This window comes from Ambystoma mexicanum, chromosome 14, assembly GCF_040938575.1.
Source record: "Ambystoma mexicanum isolate Mex_15411 chromosome 14, UKY_AmexF1_1, whole genome shotgun sequence".
In the NCBI taxonomy this organism is placed as follows: domain Eukaryota; kingdom Metazoa; phylum Chordata; class Amphibia; order Caudata; family Ambystomatidae; genus Ambystoma; species Ambystoma mexicanum.
In genome coordinates, this window is record NC_090940.1 from 106,700,885 (window position 1) to 106,724,064 (window position 23,180).

General features: G+C 46.7%; 1 protein-coding gene across 4 annotated transcripts in view; it reads left to right on the forward strand.

Annotated features, from left to right (window-relative positions):
- PSEN1 (presenilin 1) overlaps positions 1–23,180 on the forward strand; it is an 855,645-nt gene that overhangs the window by 176,972 nt on the left and 655,493 nt on the right. The gene's annotated exons all lie outside the window — the stretch shown is intronic.

Below are 23,180 nucleotides of genomic sequence, written 5' to 3' on the forward strand. Positions count from 1 at the left end.
AGGCATTGCGATATTATGCCCAGGCACAAGGGCCATTTGCCAGAATGTCAGTGCCTGGAAAATGCAAATTTCATGCCTCCACAAATGCCAAAATTGTTAACTTTGCCAATGCTTTTTTATGTGAATTTAACATTCCTTTCGTGCCATCAAAAACGGGTGCCATGTGCCCCTATGAGCATCCTAACAAACATAAGGGGAGCACTCATCCTAAGTCGGAAGAGCAGCTTCCTCTTTCTAATTACACAATTATTTAAACCATGGGCCATGCTATCATACGTTTGCACGCAAAGCTAATCAGAATAGCCAGTTTGTGAAACTAAACAAATCTTGAGGCAGCTGTATGCTTGTGTTTGTTGAATTATTTGCCTTCATGGTGCTGCTTATGTTTTTGTGTAGTTTTTGCAAATGGAGGTTCATACTCGAGTCACATTCTAACATTAATTTAAATACTAATGATGTTGAGGTCCCAGTGTAACCTTACTACACTCTCCAGTGCATTGCATGAATACAGTAATTTTGCCTTGTTGCCCTCGGCTGCAGGCAATACTGGCTCTTAATTGGCCGCAACCCACATTAACAGCCCAAGCGAAGTCAACATTGTTAATGCGGCTTAATGTTTATTAAGGATATGATATTGGCTGCAACTGTATGAAAGACGGCTAGTAATTGGGTTAGGGCATTGGGTGTACAAGTTCATATTCGGAAAGCTAACAATTATCTTGGTGTCCAAACACCACTAAAGTTTGACTGCAAACAAAATGACCAGTGGGCCACATGGAGGAAGAAGGCCTCCTTTCTCCAGCATGTGGTCTTGCATGGATTCACATGCTAGTCGGGTGGGGAATCCTTGGTAAAAAAGCAGTTTTGCTTTAAACTCAAAAACTGCTCGTCTTCTCTATAGCCTATCAGTGTCCTTTGGGTCATACTGCCCCCCCGTACCTCCGCCAATGGCACTTGTCCTCCTAAGATCCACCTCTGGTGGCCATCTTTAGATTTTTATAGCACGTTTCTAGTGTTGGGAGACTTCGTACTTCGCTCCTCGAAAATCCTAGTTTTTTTGCAGTTTTTTCATGTGCTCTTTATCCGAAGAAATCTTCCACCTTTTTCTTTTGTCTAGCGTCACGCGGCGACTATCGGCAACGGGGACCTGTTTAGGGAGAAGATCGGCTCTTCGTCCTTGGATCTTCAACCCGTGGCGCCAACAGGACCAGGCTTGGGCCTACATCTCGACACCTCGACCATGGCTGATGCTACGAAGAAGAGCGTTATCAGGACCTTTGAAATCTGCAGCCTGAAGAACATCTTCGTCGAGGACCGGCACCTCAGGTGCTTTTTATTGTCTTCACCCTGACCACAACGCAAATTGATGAGACTTCTACCAATCCTTCTCGTCGAAGACCAAAAGAAATCGCCACTAGAGGTTGGTGACATGGATCGAGGAGGGGAAGACCTCTGACGTGGTCGCTAGGCGCAGTCATGCTTCATGCAGGGCTGGCAGGCCCTCCGAACGTACTCCCTCTGGCAAGAAGAGGTCGAGGTCCTTTGGGGATGCTTCCTCTGTGAAGATTTCTTTTTTTTTTTTAAAATGCAAAATCCATCGCCCATCAGCATCCACTTCAATGGTCCCTGCGGCTGCTGGGCCAAGTTCTGGAAGGGGGGGTCTATCCCTGTCACTGACGTCGACAGTGAGCCTGCTGGCTGGTGGGTTGCCTTTATCTGTGAGGAAGTCTCTGATACTGTCCAAACATAAGAGCGCTTCTTCAAAGGGCCTGTCCGTTGTCGATGCAGTCAGCCGCCCAAGCTCCTTCAACGACAACCTTGTCCACCAGGAGCACCGCTCCGTCAATTAAATCTTCGTTGATGGCCAGGACTGTCGCACCGCCGACGACCTCTTTGGCGATGGCCGCCCCATGGGCAAAATCTTGAAAAACAAGTCTTCCTTTAGCGACGAAGAGCTCATCAACGACAGTCATCCGATGACCGGCTTGCCCAGGGTCTCTCTCTCTCTCTCTGCCTCCTAGACCAGAGTCATCTGTCCTGACGACCACCCCGTCAGTGGCAGTAGCACCTGTTTCTACTCTGCAGGCTTCTGTGTTCATCTCCTTCCCGAAGGACGCAGATTGGGTGAGAACCTTGCCTCCGGCTGTGGATTGTCTGCCCAGGCCTACCAAAACTGGTCCTTTGGCCCCTGTGGGCTACCCACCATATATCTACACCAGTTCTGAAGAGTATCTGCCTGAAGATTTGTATTCGGACCAGGAAGGGGGCCAGGGACCCCTGCCTCATGAGGGATCGCCATCCCATGAGCCCTACCAGCCATTGAATTTTCCAAAGGGCGCTGATCCCATCTCCTGCTCTGGCTGCACCACCTTTGCCTGCTCCTGCACCAAGGGACATGTCACTAGACCTTTTAACCACCTTGCATACATTGGAGGCAGAGATTGAGCATTGGCTGCCTGCTGCTCCTGTGCCTGGTCTGGCCAGGATCCCTCCAAGGCCTTCTCTGCATCATCTGACACTGCCCTGTAGGGCACCAGCAATTGCTGGGCTGGTGCTGCCACCTATGGCAGAGGAGTCAGTTCACACAGACTTGGACACTGCTGGAACTCAGACAAATGAGTAGGACTATGTTCCTGCAGGTGGAGAACCTCTAGATGTTGATGAGCCGCCAGTGCTTTACCCACTGGAGGAGATTGGCTCCTTCCACTCCATCATGAATGCAGCCAAGCTGTTCAATTTGGTGCCAGAGGAGAAGAGGAAGGAAGGAAGGATTGATTCCCTTTTTCAATGGTTGGAGTCCACAAAGAAGACCATAGTGTCATTCCCATTTTGGACGGCATTTGGGAAGATGGACTGGCAGTCATGAAGGCTCCAAATACCACGGCATTGAAGCGTGACAGGCTGGAGAAGTAGTACAGGGTCCCAGATTCAGCCCCTAGGTGTCTCGGGTATCGACCTTCTCCGGATTCGGTTGTGTCGGACACCGCCAGGAAGAGGTGCCTCGTTACCAGGAAGGCAAGAAGCTTGAAGATACCGGCAAGCGCATCATTACCACAGCAGTAATTACTTAATATATATATATTTAATTACCTCCATCATCAAGGGCGCCAACACCCTCGCCATCCTGTCTAGGTACGACAGGGAGCTGTGGTACAAGCTTGGGCCCATCCTGGATTTCCTTCCTGATGACAAGGAGGCTGAAGCCTTGGCCCTATTCCAGGAAGGAGAGGTGGCTTCAGACTATGCCATTATGGTTGCCATACAATTAGCAGATTCAGGGTTCCGCCAGATGGGCAATGGTGTGGCTTTCATGCCAGGCTTAGCTAAAGGCCACACATTTTTGCACCACCATGCGGACCAAGGTAGTGGACATGCCGTTTGACGGGGATAACTTGTTTGGGAAGGCAGTGGCCGACGCGCTCCAGGCCATGAAGACCGACACAGAGACGGCATGCTCTCTTGGGACCCTGCAGCAGGGAAGGTCGTCTTTTCATTCCCTGAAGGGAAGAGTCTCGAGGTCCTCCAAGAGGTACGCTACCACCTATCGTCAGCTCTACCCCTCCAGCACACAGGAGGGCCACAGCAGTCGCTCCCAAGCCTGCGTCAGTGGAGGTCAACGTCATCCACTAGCCAGGACACAGACGCCCAAGCAGGCCTGAACCTGCGAAGGACCCGCGCCCCTACTTGCGCACCCCGTTGGGAGGCCGGCTATCAAACTTTGTCGATCAGTGGCAACAGATCTCCATGGATGGATGTTCTTCAGCAGGGGCATGCTTTAGAATCGCACATCAAGAACTCCACATGCCCCAGCTGCTGCAGGATTTTCAGGCCATGTTCCAAATAGGGGCACTAGAACCAGCCCTTCAGTGGGTACGGAGTGTACTCCAGATACTTTATGCTAAGGAAGAAGTCAGGAGGGTGGCGACCGATCCTGGACTTGCAACACCTAAGCAACTACCTAAAGTCGCAGAAATTCAGGATGGTCACGTTGCAGAATGTGTTCGACCAATTGGATGAAGGGGATTTTCTAGCAGCCCTTGACTTGGAGGATGCATACTTCCACATCCCCATTCATCACAAACACTGGAAGTTCCTGTGTTTTGTCGTCCGGGGCAACATTAACAATTCGAGGCCCTTCTCTTCGGCCTGAAATCGGCTCTGAGGCTATTCACCAAATGCTTGGCCCCGTTAGCAGCGCATCCACCCCGCAGGGGAATACAAGTCTACCCCTATCTGGATGATTGGCTCATCCAGTCCTGCTCTCATGCACTGGCAACCCAGCACACAGCAGAGACCATGCACCTTCTGGCTTTGCTCGTATTCTTCATCAATTATTCTAAGTCCTGCGTGGTGCCATCTCGGAACGCTCTTTTCCGGGGTGCTTGGCTCAACATAATCTCATGTCTGGTGACCCCCTCAGACGAGGGGGTGAAAGCCATCCTCGGGAAGGTTCAGCGGCTGTCCACAGCATCCATCGCAATAGTCCAGTCCATCAAATCCCTTTTTAGGCATGAGCTCCTTCTGCATCCAACTGGACTTCTTTTTCAGGCTCCAAATGTGGCCTCTACAGGAACTCCTAGACACCAGGTGGCATCGGTCACAGGCATATGGAAAGACGAGATCGCCCTCAATCAAGCATTCTGTCAAGCTCTTCAGTGTTGTCGGTTTGGCCGCATCCCACTCAGGGTGCCCCCTTCCAGATCCCTCCGTATCAGGCTACAGTCACTACCGATGCCTCTTTGGAGGGTTGGTAGGCTCACACAGGTCAATCTCACATCCGAGGCCTCTGGCTCCCGGAGGAGAAGGACTTAAACATAAACATCCTGAACTGCAGGCGATCTTCTGGGCCCTGTAAAGGCACCATGAAGCAAGACACAGACAACAGATTCAAAGTTCAACTAAAATGGTTTATTAACTTAAATGTCAGGGTGGTTGAAGGCCTCATATGCCCTATGCTAAGGTGGGATTTCCCTACCTAAAGAAACTAAGGATAGCATGAGTCGAGTCAGGAAGTTCAACTTAAGTCTATGTGTCCAAGACCTATACTTGCCCTCACAACTAAAGCTTAACAATGTGTAGGGATGTCAGCAACAACAGAAATAGTGTTGCAAATAAAGTTATGAGCTTCTTTCAGATTTGAGCGTACATTCTAGCTCCTCTTCCCCCAAGCTCACAACAGTTCCACAAAAGTCTCAAAAAGGAATCTTGGGGTTCCCTTCCCAAAGAAGACAACAGTTGCAAGAAGACAACACAGTTCCGAAACAAGATCTCAGAACTCCTTTTCTCAAGAAAACACAGCTCCCAAAATGAGTCTCAAGATTCTCCCAAGACATCAGCTTGCACTAAAGATCAGTCTCTCAGTATTCAAAATCAGTTCCAGGGCAACTTTATACTACTTGACAGTTCATGCAGAATACTTTCTTCTGCCTTACTTTAGCAATCTCTTTCAGGCACTTGCAATTACCTTTCTGTATATTTCTTTAGCTTTCACACGGATAGGGTACACCCGGTGTAGGTGTAGTTGTCAGACCACATCGTCCACCCATCACAGGTCACTCAAATGGTCACCCTGGGCTAGCTTGCCCACACAGGTTTTTCTGTAGCTGCAGCTGTGTTCTGATTCACACTCACTTGGGTCTCTCTGTATCTGCCCTTTGGCTTTACCACAGCATGTTTCACTTTTTCCAATCCCTGGACTTTACCACCATGAGTTCAATTATGCAGTTCACTTTGTGGTGCTCTTTCCCGTTCACCACATTGCTTTCACACTCCTTTGCAATGTTCCATTCTTGCTTTGTATTGCATTTCATCAGATTCTCTCTTAACTTGCAACATATAATAATGTTTTGCAGCAACTTTTGCACATTGGTTTATTCAAAGCTTTCATATGCTCACCAAAAGCTTTCATTCATTTTGGTATTCAATAGTTTTCAATACTTGTTTGCCCACACATTGCAGTATTCAACTTTAACCATTTACTTTGGTCCGCTGTGTCTTGTACATTAATTCTTGCTCATTCTGCATTTCCTTTGCGCCACGTAACAGCCCCAAGAGCGCCCTGGTTGGAATAATCCCACCTCCTCACTCAGCGGTCTCTAGCGTCTCCTCTGGGTGGCTGTCAACTCCTGCTCGGCTCCACGTACCCTACTTCAGTGTTGGCTAGATCTGCTTGCGTCCCGCGGATGCGAGTGGATCTCTTCTCCGGCCCGCAGCTCTTGATGCAGGCGCCGACCTGCGAGGCTCCCAATGCTGTGACCTTTGCACTGCCCCGCCTGGGCACGACGCCAAAGTTTCTCTCCGTTCTCGCCAGCATCTAGGTATTTCGACAGGACCACTCTCAAATGCCTCATATTCCGCAGGATTTCTGTATTTAGGCCTTCCTGCTGGTCTCTGTTCTCTCTCCAACTCCACCTTGTATACACCTGCAACTGTTTTATATGTTGCAGGTGTGAGTCTTTGGGCTCAATTGCCTGACCACAATTAGTGCTGCATTCCGGACATGCATGACCCGTACACTAGTGTATAGGCCTTGTCCCAGTACTAGAATGGTGAAAGGACCTATTAGTGTGCATTGCTCCTAGTGACCTCTTCCTTTTCCCAGTACTATAGTGAAGTGAATTAGATGAATTGGCGAGGATTGGGGTTACAATGGCATATAAAGTTAGGGGGATGGTGATGTTAGTTCACAATTGGAAAAGGGGGATATGGGCCAACTGGAGTGTGTGGAAATGGGGAAAGTTTGATAATACCCTACAGCAATGGATGGAGAGCTGAGGGTATTCTGATAACAGTTCGATTTTTACCAGGGGGTTTTGAATGTGGGAACGTTCTGAGGGGTTCTTGTTGGGGTTTTCTTCTTGGTTCCTTGATACTGGGGTTTTATCCGGGGTCTGATTTGAAAAGAACTGGAGGGGTTTTGCAGTATCCTATAAAGGCTTCAGGGTTCTGAGGATTCATTATGGAATGGAACCGGGAGTACCATGTCTCACCTGGTGACCTTCTCCTTCCACTCCTCCAGCACCCTCTACCCAGGTGATCCTCCCTCGCATAACCACCCCCTGGGTTGCTATCCAAAAGCGATGGCCCTTCTCTGGCCACCTGAGAGAAAGACTCCAGGGGAGTAGATGGGAGGACTCCCTCAGGTTCTTCACAGCCCTCAAGTCATTCCAGCCTCTGCTACAAGGGAAGGTGGTGCAGATCTTCACAGATAACACCACCACCATGTTTTAGATCAGGAAACCGGGTGGGACGTGCTCCTTCACTCTCTCCCTGGAAGCCCAGTGCCCGTGGCTTTGGGCCATTCTTGAAGACCTGTTCCTCGTCCCCTTTCACCTGGAAGGCATCAAGAACACCATTGCGGACTCTGCTCAGCAGAGAGCTGTGGTCCTGTCACGAGTGGGGGCTTCAAAAAGCACAGGTGTCTCGCCACTTAAGCGAGTAGGGTTCCCCAGATCGACCTCTTCGCGACATCTGCCAACTCCAAGTGCCGGAAGTTTGACAGTAGATGTCCTCAACTGAGGAGTCTAGGGGATGCCTTCTCGTTCTCCTGGGACAGACTCTCCGCTACGCCTTACCACCGATTCTGCTACTGTTACATGTTATCAACGCAATCGGATGTTTCCGCTGCAGAATGATCCTTATCGCACTGGTGTGGTCAGGGCAGGTCTGGTCCTCTGACCATCTCCATCTGTCAGTGCTTCCGGCCATTCAGCTGCCTCCACTTCCTGATCTTTCTCTCAAGGGAAAAGTGATAAATCCTGCACCACTACCCAGTGTCACTGAGCCTCATGGCGTGGCTCGTGCAGCCCTAGAATTTGGGCACTATTCCCTGCCGCTGGAAGAAGATCCTGGCCAAGGCCAGAACTCCTTCTACGTTGTCCTGCTACAGGCACAAGTAGAAGCGCTTCACAGTGTGGTGCCCGGCACAGAGGATCACGCCCCTCTGGTTAACGGCTCAATAGCTCCTCCCATATCTACTCTTGGTGGCTAAAACTGGCCTGGCTCACACTTCCATCAAGGTTCATCTGGATGCCATATCCTGGTACACAAGTGCTCCAGGCGAGCTTTCACTGTGGTGGTTGCACAGGCTCCTCAATGAGTTCCTCAAGACATTTCTGCCTGCCCCGATATGGGAACTGAGTGTGATCCTGTCCAGGCTTATGGGGCCTCCGTTTCAACCAATGCATTGTGCCCTTTAATCTCGAAGACTGCTTTCCCAAAGGCGATCACCTCGGCCAGGCGGGTTGGGGAGATTCTGGCCATCTCCTGCAAGCAACCGTATTTGTCCTTCCATGCAACTAAGGTGGTACTACAAACTCATCCCACCTTCATGCCCAAGGTTCCAATCGGATATTCATCTCAACAAGCCTTTTGGTTCTGCCTGTGCTCTTTGCAAAACCTTATAAGACTACTGAAAGGGTGTTGCATTCACTGGACGTTGCTTGTGCCCTCATGTTCTACATGGCACGAACTAAAGACTTTCGGAATACGTCGCTGCTTTTTTAGCCTGGTCTAAGGCTTCCGTATCCATGCGGCTCTACGGATGTATCATGCATTGTCATTGCCTGGCCAACAGACCACTTCCAGACCGGCCGATAACCTGCTCCACCAGATCCTTCGCAGCAAAGGCAGCGTTTCTCTCCGGTGTTCCCCTGGTTGACATCTGCAGGGCTGCTACGTGGAGGTCTATTTTCCAGAGGTTCTACTGCGTCGACAGGGATTCCAAGGAAGAGTCCAGGATCAGCCAAACAGTGTTTCGCAACCCTTTTATTTGAGGTGAGTCTGTTCCAGGGGTAAGTGTATTGCTTCGGTAAGCCTAGCCCCTCTTTTGTTTGTGTACTGCTGTCTAATCGGATTAATGAGCATGTGAATCCATGCAAGAACCCATGCTGGACAACCTCGATCTCCTAACAATTACAGAAACCTGGCTTAATGAAAGCTCGGGCCCATCACTATCTCTAGCCATCCCTTCAGGGTACACTATTTACAGAAAAGACCGTGCCCTGCAGAGAGGCGGGGGTGTGGCCCTCATTGCCTGGGAAACCCTTGATATTAGAGAGATAGAAGGGCAACTTGATCACAATTGTGACTACCTCCCACTAAAAATTAACCTCTCCCACAACTGCACCATTACTATGCATTTTGTTTACAGACCTCCTGGTCCCATCTCTGATTTTCAGGACACCCTCATCCTATCACTATCTGACAACATCAAAAAGACGTCCCAAGTCATACTCATGGGCGATCTAAACCTAGGGCTCAATGACCCCAAGGATTCTCATGCCAAATCCCTCAAAGCCCTTTCCACCCTGGGCTTCTCGCAATCTATCTCCGAACCGACTCATGTCAAAGGACGTACTCTTGACTGGATCAGCCAGCATAACTGTTCCATCCAAATCATCGCCAACACTCCCATCCCATGGTCCGACCACCACTACATTCAACCTCAATACGAAAAAAGGGCCCTCAAGGCCCATCACCCCTTGTCCAGCAGCCTTTGCAAGGAGCTTGCGCAAATTGATGGCTGAAAACCTAGCACCGTTTCTACGGGTGCCTGACCTGCAAGCTCCATTCTCCAAAAACTCAGAAAGCCTAGCCAACACCTTCAAAGAAATCGTCACCCAAGCGGATGACACCATTGCTCCTCTCACCCTTAAAAAAGCTAAAAAAGCCAAACGCTCTAACTCATGGTTCTCAAAAGAATTTCTTGACCAACCCTCTAGAAAAGGCTTGCCCTTTCCGCATGGAAAGCTAACCCCTCTGAAGTCACTAGAAGTGCCTTTAAACCCGTCTCCGTATCCTATAAAGCTAACATCACCCGAGCTAAAGCCGTCAATTCCAGGATCAATGATGCCAAATCAGGGTCCAAAGAAATATTTGCCATCTTTAGGGAGTTAGAAAAACCCTCCACCCCTCCTCCCTCTCTCCTCAAGGACGTAAAATGGTGCAATAGTATTCAGTCTGCCATGCTAGACAAGCTCAACTCTCTTCAAACCAAAATCCATGGCCATCAAAAAGCTCTCGGCCACCTCATAACCAACCTGCACAGTGAAACACCCAAGCCTACCATGACCAATTCCTCCCCTCCTTTTGACTTTAAAGATATGACAGAGGTGGAAGTCATCGCCCTGCTCAAATCTATCAAGCCTTCTAATTGCAAAGGAGACGCCTGTTCTGCCCAACTCATCAAAGATTCGGCACATATCCTAGCACCCTTCCTAACTGCATTCATTAACGCCTCCTTCCAGTCTGGCCACGTTCCAACTGGACTTAAGGAAGCATGGGTGCCTCCACTCCTGAAGAAACTGTCCCTCGACCCAACGGTCCCGGGGAACTATATGCCCATTACCACCATCCCATGTTTACTCAAAATCCTGGACAAAGCAGCCTACTTGCAAGTCCAAGAATTTCTGGAAGAGAACAGTCTCCTCGGCCTGTGGCAATCTGGCTTCCGCCCACGTCACGGCACTGAGACGGCTCTCCTAGACTTAAAGAACCAAATGGACGATCTCAGAGACGCAGGCAAACCTGCGCTCCTTCTGCTCCTGGATCTATCCGCAGCCTTCGACCTGGTTGATCACAACATTCTGTGCCGCCACCTAGCAACTGAGGCTAATTTCTCCCCTAAAGCGTGTGACTGGATCAACTCCTTTCTCCAAGAGAGGGCTATGAAAGTCTTCTCTGATTCTGCCTGTGCCACCCTTAACCACATCAAATGTGGTGGTCCACAGGGCTCCTGTATCGCACCCACGCTTTACAACCTTTTTACGAGGCTGCTGTTCAGCATCCTTGACTCCATGTGCATATCGTATACCAACTATGCGGATGACACGCAGGTGCTTATCCCACTTACGGGGGACTATGATTCAGATATGAACACACTCCCCACCATTTACTCCACCATCCAATCCTGGATGGCAGACTATTGGCTCTGCCTTAACAGTGAAAAAACAGAGTTTCTGATTATAGGGTCTCCCACCACTCTTGGCAACCTCGACAAGCAGTACATATCCTTTACCATTGATAATAGTCCTATCAAGGTCTCAAACAATGTCAAAACACTTGGAGTCTACTTGGATTCGGATCTGACCGTGGATAGACAGGTTAATGCCATCTCCTACTACTCAAAAGTGCTTAATGCAGCCAGACCCTTCATATCTCGACAGAACTGCCTTACCATTGCCAGGGCGATAATTGGTTCAAGGCTGGATTACTGTAATGCCCTCCTCGTAGGAACTTCTCACAAAAATCTGGCGAAACTCCAGTTGGTTCAAAACAACGCCCCGAGGACGGCCACAGGTACTTCAAGAAAAGACCATATCTCCGAGGTGAGAAGGCAGGTCCACTGGCTCCCGGTCAAAGAGAGAATCGACTTCAAAACACTTGCCCTCACTCACAAATGCCTCCATGAGCTTGCACCCCTGTACCTGGCCCAGAGTATCACCAAGTACACTGCCACAAGACCCTTGAGGATGGGCTACTCCAACATGATTCTCACGCCAAAAAACTAGGAAAGCCCATCCAGGGGGGGGGGGGTGTTCCAGTTTTCCTACACTGGCCGCCACCCATTGGAACGCACACCCTACTCATCTAAGAATGATCGAGTCCGACCAAGCATTCCGCAAAGCCGTTAAAACAAGCTCTTTGTATGAAAGCAAAATATCTATGAACACCCTGTATAATTGCCTTATTGCTATCTTCCGTTGCTTGTAACACTGATCATACTTGTACTTCATTGAGTCTGCATCTGTAACTAAGAGACCGCTGGTTGTCCATTAACACCTGAATCAAAACTTCTTACAAATTCTTGTAACAGCTCCTCGATGCCTCCGGGCTGCAAGTGCGCTATACAAATCCAAATAAATAAAAATGCTCGCGAAGGTACAATTACTTACCTGTAACTCTTGTTCTCCAGATGGGTCTTGCATGGATTCTCATGCAAACGCTCCCTCCTTCCTCTCTCTGGCTCTTCTTTGTTAATACTGCCACTTAACATGCACAACCAGCTCTGAAGATGGCCACCAGGGGTGGATATAGGGAGGACAAGTATCATTGGTGGGGGGGGGGGACAAAATGACCCGAAGAACACTGATGGGCTATAGAGGAGACGAGCAGTTTTTCACTCTTCTTTTTACTGAAGATTCCCAGCGTGACGGTGAGGAATATTCATGAGCATGTGAATCCATGCAAGACCCATGCTGGAGAACAAGAGTTACTGGTAAGTAACTTGTACCTTCTAATTCCATGGATGTGAATAATGTGGCAGAAAAAAAAGGCTACTAGAAACGGGAGTGTGAGATTGTCCAAACCAGAGATGTTCAGGTAAGTGGCCCATGCCATCACAGAACGCTGGCTTCTCAGCACATCAGGCCCTTGTCAGCCTTGCCATACCCCCCAATTACTCCATACATAGATCCGACCATGCTAATGGCACCGGTGGCAGAGTAGCGATCATCTTTAAATCCGACCTTGATACTATGTTTCGGAAGCTGTTGCGTTTTGACACATCTCTCTTTGCACGTTCAAAGGACGCTTGTAGGTCCTTTCCTCAAACTTTTGCCTGCCGTTCACTGCCACCGCTGCTGCCGCTGGAGATAGAGCTCAGTGACTGCAACTCCCGATTCCTGACCCCTACAAGCCAGGCAAGGCTAACAAGGACCAAGGAGGGTGGCGAAAAAGCTGGAGGCAGTCTGCGGCGCGCCACGAAGTTCCCTGGGGGCCGAGGTAAAATGGAAACCTAGAAAGACTCTAGCGATGAGTCCGGTGAGCCCAGGTTACAAGGTGGTGAGTGCATACAGCACCCCGCCTAACCCCTTGTGCGAGGCAACTTTCCCCTTTCTTTTCTTCTCCTCCCCATTAGCCTGCTCCTTCTGTAACCTAGTCCCCAGGTGCGAGGCATCCTCCCATAATCTTCCTCAGTAGCTCCCTCCTTCTGGCCACATTCCGCAACTTGCGTGGATTCCCTTGTCAGGGGTAGGCCTGAGTGTTGTTCTCCCAGCAAGTGCAATTGCTGGATTGGGAGGGGGTGCTCCTTTCATCCAACGCTTCCTGCACTCCTAATTGAAATCAGACATACGGTCTTCCTTTCTGGGATGAAATGTTTATGCCGTATTGCCTGTGCAGTGACTGGGCATTCTGCCTTGGAACCCACTCTGGCCGACAGCAAGACCTTTTTCATTCAGTTGAAACAGTTAAAGTGTGATGCCTAATTTAAGGAGTGGCTTTGGTTTTTCCAAACAGAGCTTTGGGTGTGTCCAAAGTGAGGAGATAGCGTCACCCTCTGGGCCCACTGGTAATGGAGGATCTCTGGCTCTCTAACAAAGAAAAGCCAGGCTGTTCGGTTTATCAAAAAAATCTGATGTGGGGCCTATGAACAGTGTATTGACTGATGTAGGCGTCTGAAGGGTGTAGTCATCTGCTCCCCCTGTCATAGTTACAAGAAAGAGTGTATGATTTCATGCTTCTACGCCACAGCAGTTACATTTGGTTAGAAATAAAAAAAATTAAACACATGAGCAACACAGCAGTTATAAATCTAACATCTTTCGGACGGAGGCCAATCCGTCTGTTTTTGTGTTTGAGATCTGTCTAAAGTGCACCAATAATCTGTAGGATGCACTATCCAGCCGCCACATGTATAATCTGCTTGTGAGTTTAATTTGGGAGTTGGTGTTGGCCCTGAACCATGTGATGCAAGTTATGACAGTGAGTTATTGGTGGATACGTTCCACCTATTCTCATCTGCAAACCAAGGCCTACTCAGAGATATTACCCATTTGGAAATGGGTTCTCTACAGGAGGATCTGGCATCACATAAAGGAAAGGGTAAACATTCTGGAGATTATGCTTTAGGTAGGAACACAATAAGTCACCCTATGTCAGATATAGAGGCAATAGAGTCTGAAGTAAAGTAACATTCTTTGGACCTCTCTACTGCTGCGAACAGCGATGATTTACATGGCCTCTCTTTGCCAAACATGCCCAGTCTAAACTGCTTGGAAAGGTGTCCTGACATAAGGGAAACTCAACAATTTGGCAACTTCGAACTGGGGCTATCCTCTCTCTACAAACACAGCGGCCTTAAAAACCCCTATGGAAACGCACCAAGCTCCTGCTCTCAACATTGACCCTACAGTCATGATCAACCCTGCAACAGCTAATGAACAGTTGACTGTGAATGAATCACAGCATTTGGCACCGTCCTTGTTAACCAACTTGCATATTAGCCTGAATCTGCCGATAAAGATCTTGGTGGACACTCACGAAAATGTAGGAGGAGGCTTTAGTGGGTCAACTGTTGGCATTTAAGAACTTGGATGAATCGTATGGCTTACCTGGAAGGCCTTGCCAACTGTCTTATAATACCAAAGGAGGATATGGGGGCTATAAAAGACCTAGTGTTGCAGAATTCACAAGAATTAACAAACTTTGAGGAAAAGGTGTGCTCTTTATATGACATCCTATCTACAGATTGTAGGAGTGGAAGGTGGTAGAGCTGTGCTGAGGTTTAATGATGAACTGCCAGTATCTAAAGGAATGGTGGAAGTGGGTCAATGTGCTCCCAATATCTCTGTCCTCCTGGTTACACCTAATAGTCCCACTGCTCTAATAGAGGGAGCTGCCAGTTTGGAAAAACGGGCATGGGTGTCCCAGAGCACAAAAGGTGTCGACTGATGTGTCTGGCATGGCCGAACAAGAGTTAATCACTGTACTGAATAGTGAGTACCTCATTGTCAAAGGGAAAAAATGCCCCCAGAAAAAGAAACGCCAAAAGAAAACAAATATGCCAACTCCTAAGTTAATGGTGCATAATGCGTCATAATGTGCATAATGAATATATCAATTGTCTAAAGCGGTTGAGTTGAATGACCATGACCCTAAAATGAGTCATGGTGCCCAGAATGATAGAGGGAAACTTAGGGAGGGGGAACCGTTTGGTAACAAACTGTCATGGTGCGTACTTCAAAACCCCTGGAACTGATGGGCCCACCCCAGTCACTGGCACCCATAAGGGCTTATCTAGCCCCAAAGGAGTGTCCTAGAACCTACTGGACTCAGTCCTGGCGCCATTGGTGCCCGGCTCATAATGTGTTGAACTGCTTGGGACTACTTACTCAGTAGTGAGGTTGAGCCTGTCTGCATAAACAGGGTGTGGCTGAGGGACTACTTTACCTGAAGGGCAGGTTGTGGTAAAGGGACTACTATACCTGGAACTACTTGCAAGGCTATTTGAACTACACCCTGCAGGCAGTACACGCTTCGCATTATTCTACACTCCTGCAGCGTAATGCTCACTGTGTCTGCTCAGTCCTCGAACTTCTACAGCCCGCCTGTTCTGAGATTCCAATCCATCGGTACCTGAGAGAAGAAAGAGAAGAGAATAGGAGTTAGTACAACAACGAAGGCCTTACCTGCAGTACTTCATCCAGTCGGTCACGCCTTCAGGTGATCTCCGAAACCGCCGCCCTTGCAGAGAAGAAGGTATCCGCACCAGCAGCCAATACTCACCCGGGGTCTGCATTCTTCTGGAATACGTTGGGGCGGTTCTTCTCATCGCCGTCCTGGAGCCGCGCCTGCAAAGACAGAAAAACAGCAGGTTAGTCGTGCACGAAAAAGAACAGTTATTCAGACATCCAGCGCCACTCACTTGCGCTAATACTCACCCGAAGGAAATCTGCTCAGCATTTTAGGAAGAGTCATTCTTCATCCGAAATCCGCACGAAACTGCGCCTGAAAGAAAAGACAAAACATGTTTAAAACTTGGGCAACAAGGACTTTAAGCACCTATACCAAGCACCCATTGGCATAGAGACTCACCTGCTTAATCCAGCTATTCCAGACTCAGCCACAGCCACACTGGATCAGTGAAGTAACTAGGTCCGGGCAAAGACTGTGCTTACTGCGCCCCTGCTAGAGATTGCTGGACGGAGAGCCTACCCCACAAAACTCAAAGGTGAGACAGAAGAGGAGCAGGGCATCAGGAGGTGGGAACAAGCCAGCCCCACTCAGTAGCTAATATCTTGTTTCGACCTTGCAGACAAACGCCTCCTGGGGTGATATCAAGGGAGAAGACGCGAGCAAGCATCATCATTCAAGCAGTGCCACGCCAGTGCAGACGACATTAGTGTAGCTACGTGCTACACCCCGTGGAGACCAGGTGAGCGTGACAGAACGCAAAGCCTTCTACAAATTCTCTACCTGGGCGTCATGGAAATCTGAGACAGACCACCTAGCCCAGCTTTTGGTGGAACTCGGACTGAGGTACATTCAGCTCGGCAGGAAACCAATGCCTTAAGGAGAGAACTGGTTGTGGCCAAGGATCGTACCGATGAGCTCGCTAGACAACTGCTTCAATCACAGGCGGGGCAAACACCGTTACCAGGATTGGGGTCAACGGTTCGGACTACACCAAGCAAACCAGTTCAGGTGGTCATTCCAGGAGCCGTACCTTAGGCACCCCCAGAACGCTTTGCAGGAGACCCAAAAAGGTATGCGGTTTTTATAAATCGGTGCCGACTACAATTCCTATGTAGACCAGGAGCTTTTCCAAATGACCAATCTAAGGTGGCCTTTGTGCTTTCGTATCTCAGTGGCAGTGATGCAGACTGGTCGGTACCACTAGTCAATCGGGACAATCCCATCGTACGAGACTTCGAGAGGTTCCAATTGGACATGGAGAAATTGTTTGCCCGCCACTCTCAGGGTCAGGCATTGGATAATGAACTCTTGTCTCTGCGTCAAGGCAACCAAGATCTGTTAACTTACATCGCAACCTTTAATAGACAGGTAGTGGAAACAGATTGGCCGAACGACAAAAGAACAACCCTGTTTTACCATGGTTTGAGAGGGGAGTGATGTTTTAGCTCAAGTGGTCAACCCTCCCAGAGATTGTGCTGAATACATAGACTTGGTGGTTCAGCTTGATCATAGATTAGAACCATAAGGCAGATCGAGCTAGAATGGACACTCGGGTATTTGTGCGCCCAAAGGAAACTGCATCCAAGACCACCGACTTGGCCGAGCCCATGCAGATTGGAGGAGTGCGAGGGCCATTATCCAAGGCTGAAAGAGATAGGAGAAGATAACAACAGTTGTGTTTTGTATTGTGGGTCAGCCGGCCATTTCCTCTGTGAATGCCCAGTAAAACCACCCAAGAAAGCAGTTGGGGTTGCCGGCAAAGTTGAAGCAGAGCCAGAGTCGGAAAACTTCCCCGCCCGACAAGCGTAGAGGTCCACTTGTCGAGCGAAAAGGAGGACTCCAAGACCTCGCACCTAGCCCTGCCAATGATCCTCATAAATCACCAACAGCCGTCTCGAATGCATGCAGTCAGAGCATATATCGATAGCGGAGCTATTGGAAATTATTTGGATCAAGAATTGGCTACAAGGATGAATCTTCCTCTCTGTGAAAAGGCAACAACAGATTTAGTCACCACTGTCGACGGAACTGAGATCGCTTCGGGTCCGGTAACGCACTCAATGACAGAGATGACACTTTTGTGCCAAGACGGACACCAGGAAGCCATTGTGTTTGATATAATCAAGGCTCCACAATTTCAAATAATTCTGGGAATGTCATGGCTAGAATCACACAATCCTTGCATCGACTGGCGTGCTAAGATGCTGACCTTCTCAGTCGAATGTGCTCGTACTTGTTATCAAACAAAAGAACCTTTTGGTCAAGGAAGTGACAACAATCATGAGTCTAACTAAACCGCTACCTCCGGTATATCAAGACTATCTGGATGTCTTCCAGAAGGATCAAGCTAACACTCTTCCTCCCCATAGATCGTACGACTGTCAGATCGACCTCATACCTGGCGCACAGATTCCATGCGGTCGAATCTATGCACTCACCGAACCTGAAAATCTGCATTTAAAAAAGTATCTAGACCAGTACCTGGCTAACGGTTTTATCCGCCCGTCCCAAGTCCCCGGCAGCCTCACCCTTATTCTTCGTGCCTAAGAAGGAAGGAGACCTTAGGATTTGCATAGATTACCGTGCATTGAACCAAGTCACTGTTAAAAACCGTCACCCCTTGCCGTGGATTCCTGAACTATTGGATCAAGTTAAAGATGCCTGAATGTATACCAAGTTAGATGTCGGAGGAGCATACCACCTGGTACGAATTAAGAAAGGAGACGAATGGAAGACCGCCTTCCGCACCAAATATGGGCTATTTGAATACCAAGTGATGCCCTTTGGCCTTTGTAACGCCCCAGCGGCATTTCAGTATTTCATGAATGACGTCCTGCGAGAATTGATTGTGTGTGTCGTAGTATACATAGACAACCTTCTGGTATATTCCCCATGCGAACAAGAACATGTGAAACATGTCTGTGCTGTTCTGGACAAACTTCGACAACACAGACTATTTACCAAAACTGGAAAAATGCTTCTTCCATGTTACTGAGGTCGAGTTCCTTGGATTTGTCCTAACCCCTCATGGTGTACGCATGGATTCGCGGAAGGTTGATGCAATCCTCAACTGGCCATCTCCAACCTCAATTAAAGGAGTCCAGAATATGCTCGGATTTGCGAACTTCTATCGTCGCTTCATTCCAGGCTTTTCGCAGCTAGTACATCCCATCACCGCTCTACTGCAAAAGAACAAACATTTTCAATGGTCGTAGGAGGCAGAGAAAGCCTTCCAGGACTTAAAACAAAAATTCATCTCAGCTCCAATCCTGAAACACCCTCGTCCCGATCTACCGTACGTGGTAGAGACCGACGCTTCCAGTTTGGCAATGGGAGCGGTCCTCTCGCAAAAGAATCCTGAAACAGGTCAACTTCATCCGGTGGCCTTTTGGTCACAGAAAATCACAGCACCATAGCTGAATTATACCATTATGGACAAGGAACTTTTGGCCATCAAGGCGGCCTTCAAGGCTTGGCGGCATTATCTTTTAGGAGCAAGGCGTACCATCACAGTATTCACTGATCACTGCAATATACAGTACCTGAAGGTGGCGAAGGCACAATCATCCCGCCAACTCTGATGGGCATTATTTTTTGCTGAATTCGACTTTGTAATTACTTACCGACCTGGTTGTCGAAATGGCAAGGCACATGCCCTATCTCGTAAAGGGGTAGAGGAGGAATCCACCAACCCCGACCCAGTGCCCATCATCCCCGGAGAAAAGATCTTAGGAATTACATCTCTAACCTTAGATGACAACCATGAGGAAATCACACATCACATGAATAACAAAACACTGAGGGATTGGCCAACCCAAAGTGCTCACCACTCGGTCTCAAACCAATTACCATATTTTTTTTTTTTTACAAGAAACTATGCATTGTTATGATTTTCAATTTGATGGGTTTACTGCTGTCCACAATGCTGCTTCTCTTCCTTCAATTGGTCGTCCAAGTGGCGGCATTACTCTTTTACTTAACAATAATCTTTTATTTACAATAATTCATACGATTTCTAACCAACTATGTTTAGCCCTTATCGTTGACATCAATCTATCTGAAAAGAAAAGAGTCATGCTAATCTCCTTATATTGGCATTCTAGCTCTCTTTGCATAGACAATGCTCTTTACATCTTGAATGATTTGTTGTTGGACGCTATTTGCAAATACCCTGACATTATGGTCATCATTGGTGGTGATTTTAATGCATTTCTATATGCACCTTTAGCTTCTTCTTTGCACAACATACCATCTAAACATTTTAAGATTGCCTGTGCAAATGGTAAAAAATGGATTCAGTTTTTGTCACATTGGGATCTCGTTGTGACTCAACCACATTGTCATACATCCTTTTTTACTTGGCAGCGGGGTAACCTCCGCTCCTCTATCGACTACATTGTGGTCTCAAAACTTCTTTCAGGACTTATTTCTCCAATCAGCGTGAATTTCCCTTCTTACGGAGATCACACTATATTGTCAAGTACTATGTTTGTTGAATTAGCGTCTTTTACTACCTCTCAAATACTAACCCTAGTTCATAGCGATCGCCAGCTTCTATCAATTAGGTGGAATACTTCAACTCGCCGCCAAATAACCTTTCTTGTAAATCGTGATTGGTGGCCCCTTTCCAAATATGAAGCTAGGAATTCACAGACTATCTTATCCTGGAATCTTCAGATGATAAAACTGCATCTAACTGCCATAGCTAAGTCATCGATAAAACAACATAATACCTGTCGCGCTGAAAGTCTTTTAGCAAACATGTTAGGCAATTTAAAGTATGAAAGAAATAATGCATTAAGAATACTGAAAAAACTATTTGCTTCAGTGGATAGCACTAGATATATGGCTACAAAAAAATGTCTCTTAAAACAAAATAAAGGCAGCACGTTTTTCATTCCAATTAACTGGGAATCAAAACTTGGTGAGGTTAATTTGTAATCGTAACATCCGTGATGTATGGAAGATTCTTAGGGGAGCGAATAATAGTACTCAGCCCTCTTTTGAATCTGCCGTGGATGGCATTTCTTGGGCTGCTTTTTTTTAAACAAAAATATCTCCTACCAGAAAGTTTTAAAGAGGTTGATATTTTGGCCCTAGCTTTACAGATCCCTTTGATCTGTCCATGGTCCACAGAAGATGTCCTCTGCGCTATATCTAAGTTGAAAATCTCAGAATACGCAGGCCCTGATGGCCTTCCGCCGTGTGTCATAAAGGACGACTCCCTTTTTTGGGCTACTTTTATTTTTGACGATCTATCAATCTATTTTTGTTTCAAAAAGTCTCCCTGCATCCTGGACAACTTCTATTATCATCCTGCTGCATAAGAAAGGGCCTTTAAATCCATTAAATTTTAGGCTCATTGCACTTCTCGATGTTGCAGCCAAAGTTTTCGCTCTTCTTCTCTTGAAAGATGTTGAAAAACACATTGTGGAAAAACGCATTTTAAATAAAGCACAGACTGGTTTTAGAAAAAACATGGGAACAGAACTAAATGCAACCATTCTAGCACATCTTACAGCGGGAGCACATAGCCCCCTTAGCGGACCTGTTTTCATTGCCTCACTGGACCTTTCGTCCGCATTTGACTGCGTCATTCGCAGTAAATTATGGGATAAGATGCTAAAACTAAATTTTCCGACATCTTTAGTTGCACTTATCGCCTTGTTGCATCACCACACTTCTATCAGAGTCCGTATTTCTAATAGTGGGTTGCTAACTGACGCCATTCCGACAGCAATCTGCGTGAAACAAGGTTGTAACCTCGCGGCAGTACTATTTAATCTCTATCGGACATTAAAGATCTCTGGGATTCTTCACAAAATAACGCGGTTCGGCTTGGCAAACTTAAACTTTCTTGGTTAGCATATGCTGATGATGTGCTTCTATTTGATAGCACGCAATCCGGCCTTCAGAAGAAACTTGAAATCTTCAATCATTTTTGTGTATTAAACAACCTGACGATAAATTTCTCTAAATCTAACATCTTAGTTTTATCTTCCAAAAAAAAGGTGCGGAAATTTAGTTGGCATATCGATTTAAATAATCTTCAAATTGTTACACAAACTACATACTTGGGATATAATCTTGCTAATAATTCCTCTGCTACTTTCTGGTATAAAGCATTGAGCGAAAAAATTATTCCTTTACAAAACCAAATGAAAATCATTTTTCGAAAATATTGTATGTTTTCTTTATTACCATTGTTTGAATTTTATTTAAAGAAAGTGGAAGCAATCATTTTATATGGTCTCGATCCCTGTCTTTTACTTATCCACTTTCTTAAACAAACTTCAGGCTAAGTTATGGAAGGCAACCTTAGGACTACCAACATATCTTCCAAATGCCATTCTCCGTCACGAACTAGGCTTAAACTCGTTGGCAGTGCGTCATAATTGGCGCATTCTCAAAACCTTTGCAAAGATGAACATTCCGATTGAAAATTCGCTTTATGAAGACCTGTACATCATGTTACAAACCCTACATCCGAGATCGATAAAAAATGTTCAAAAGCGTACTTTCTCTATCTTATCTGGAATAAATATATCTCCTCACAAGTTAGAGTATAAATTAACCACTGCACATAAACGGTTATTTTGGAATGACTGGGCAGCTACGTGTGATCAAATCTCACTTAATGCATCATTTTCGGAATACGCATCTTTTAGACGCAAACAATCTCCACGCTTACAATACCTTTTGTTATGCCAGAGTGCTGAAACTCGGATGCATTATTTGTGCTTTCGCTTAGATCTTTTACAAACAAAAGTAAGAACAAAACACTGGGTAAAAACTGCTAATAATGCTCAAGACGATTATTGTAGATTTTGTTAAAATACTAATGCTTTAGAAACTTTAAAACATCTCTTTCTAACATGTCCTTTTTTTTTAAACAGATAGAACGGTAAACCTTAAGTCCTTCACTTTTGAACATTCAGAAGTTGGAAGAGAGCTAATATGGTCTCGTTGCATGTGGGGATCTTGTAACTCCATTATCTTTGCAACTGTGCGCTTAGTGAAAATTATTGAATCAGCTTTAAACTTGTATATCGCGACCTAAAGTTTATGTATTTATATTTTTGTTTTGTATTTTGAATCTATATGTTATAATATATCATGTTAGCGAAATATGTAATTATATATTGCTTTGCTGTGTAGGATTTATACTTTATTTTTTATTAATGTATGTATCATTCTAGAATTAGAGACACTTCATTTATTGTTTCCTTATGATGCACGGACAGTAACTGCATTCATTTGTTCTTTTAATATTGGAAGTATGAACATTTTTTATATTATGATGTAACTTACGGAAGTATATAAGAACTGCATCAATATTTTGTAAAGATGCGGATGCATCAAAAACAAAATTTTAAATAAAATAAATACAAAAAAAAATTACCATATTTTCAGGGACGTCTCTACCTGCCCAGCAAAGAACTTCAGGAAAAGGTCATCTCAAATGACCACGAATCACTGATAGGTCATCCTGGGATCGCTAAGACCGAAGCCAAGATCAAGCGACACTTTTGGTGGCCGGCATGGTGTAAGGACATCAAGCAGTTTGTGCTATCCTGTGGAGTTTGTGCACAAAACAAGGCCCAAACGAAGAGATCACCAGGTCAACTGCAACCACTGGATATTCTGCCTACACCTTGGCATACATTGTTGATTTTATAACTGACCTTCCTCATTGTAATGGGTTCAACACAATTTTGGTGGTGGTGGACTTGTTTTCCAAAATGGCCCATTTCATCCCACTG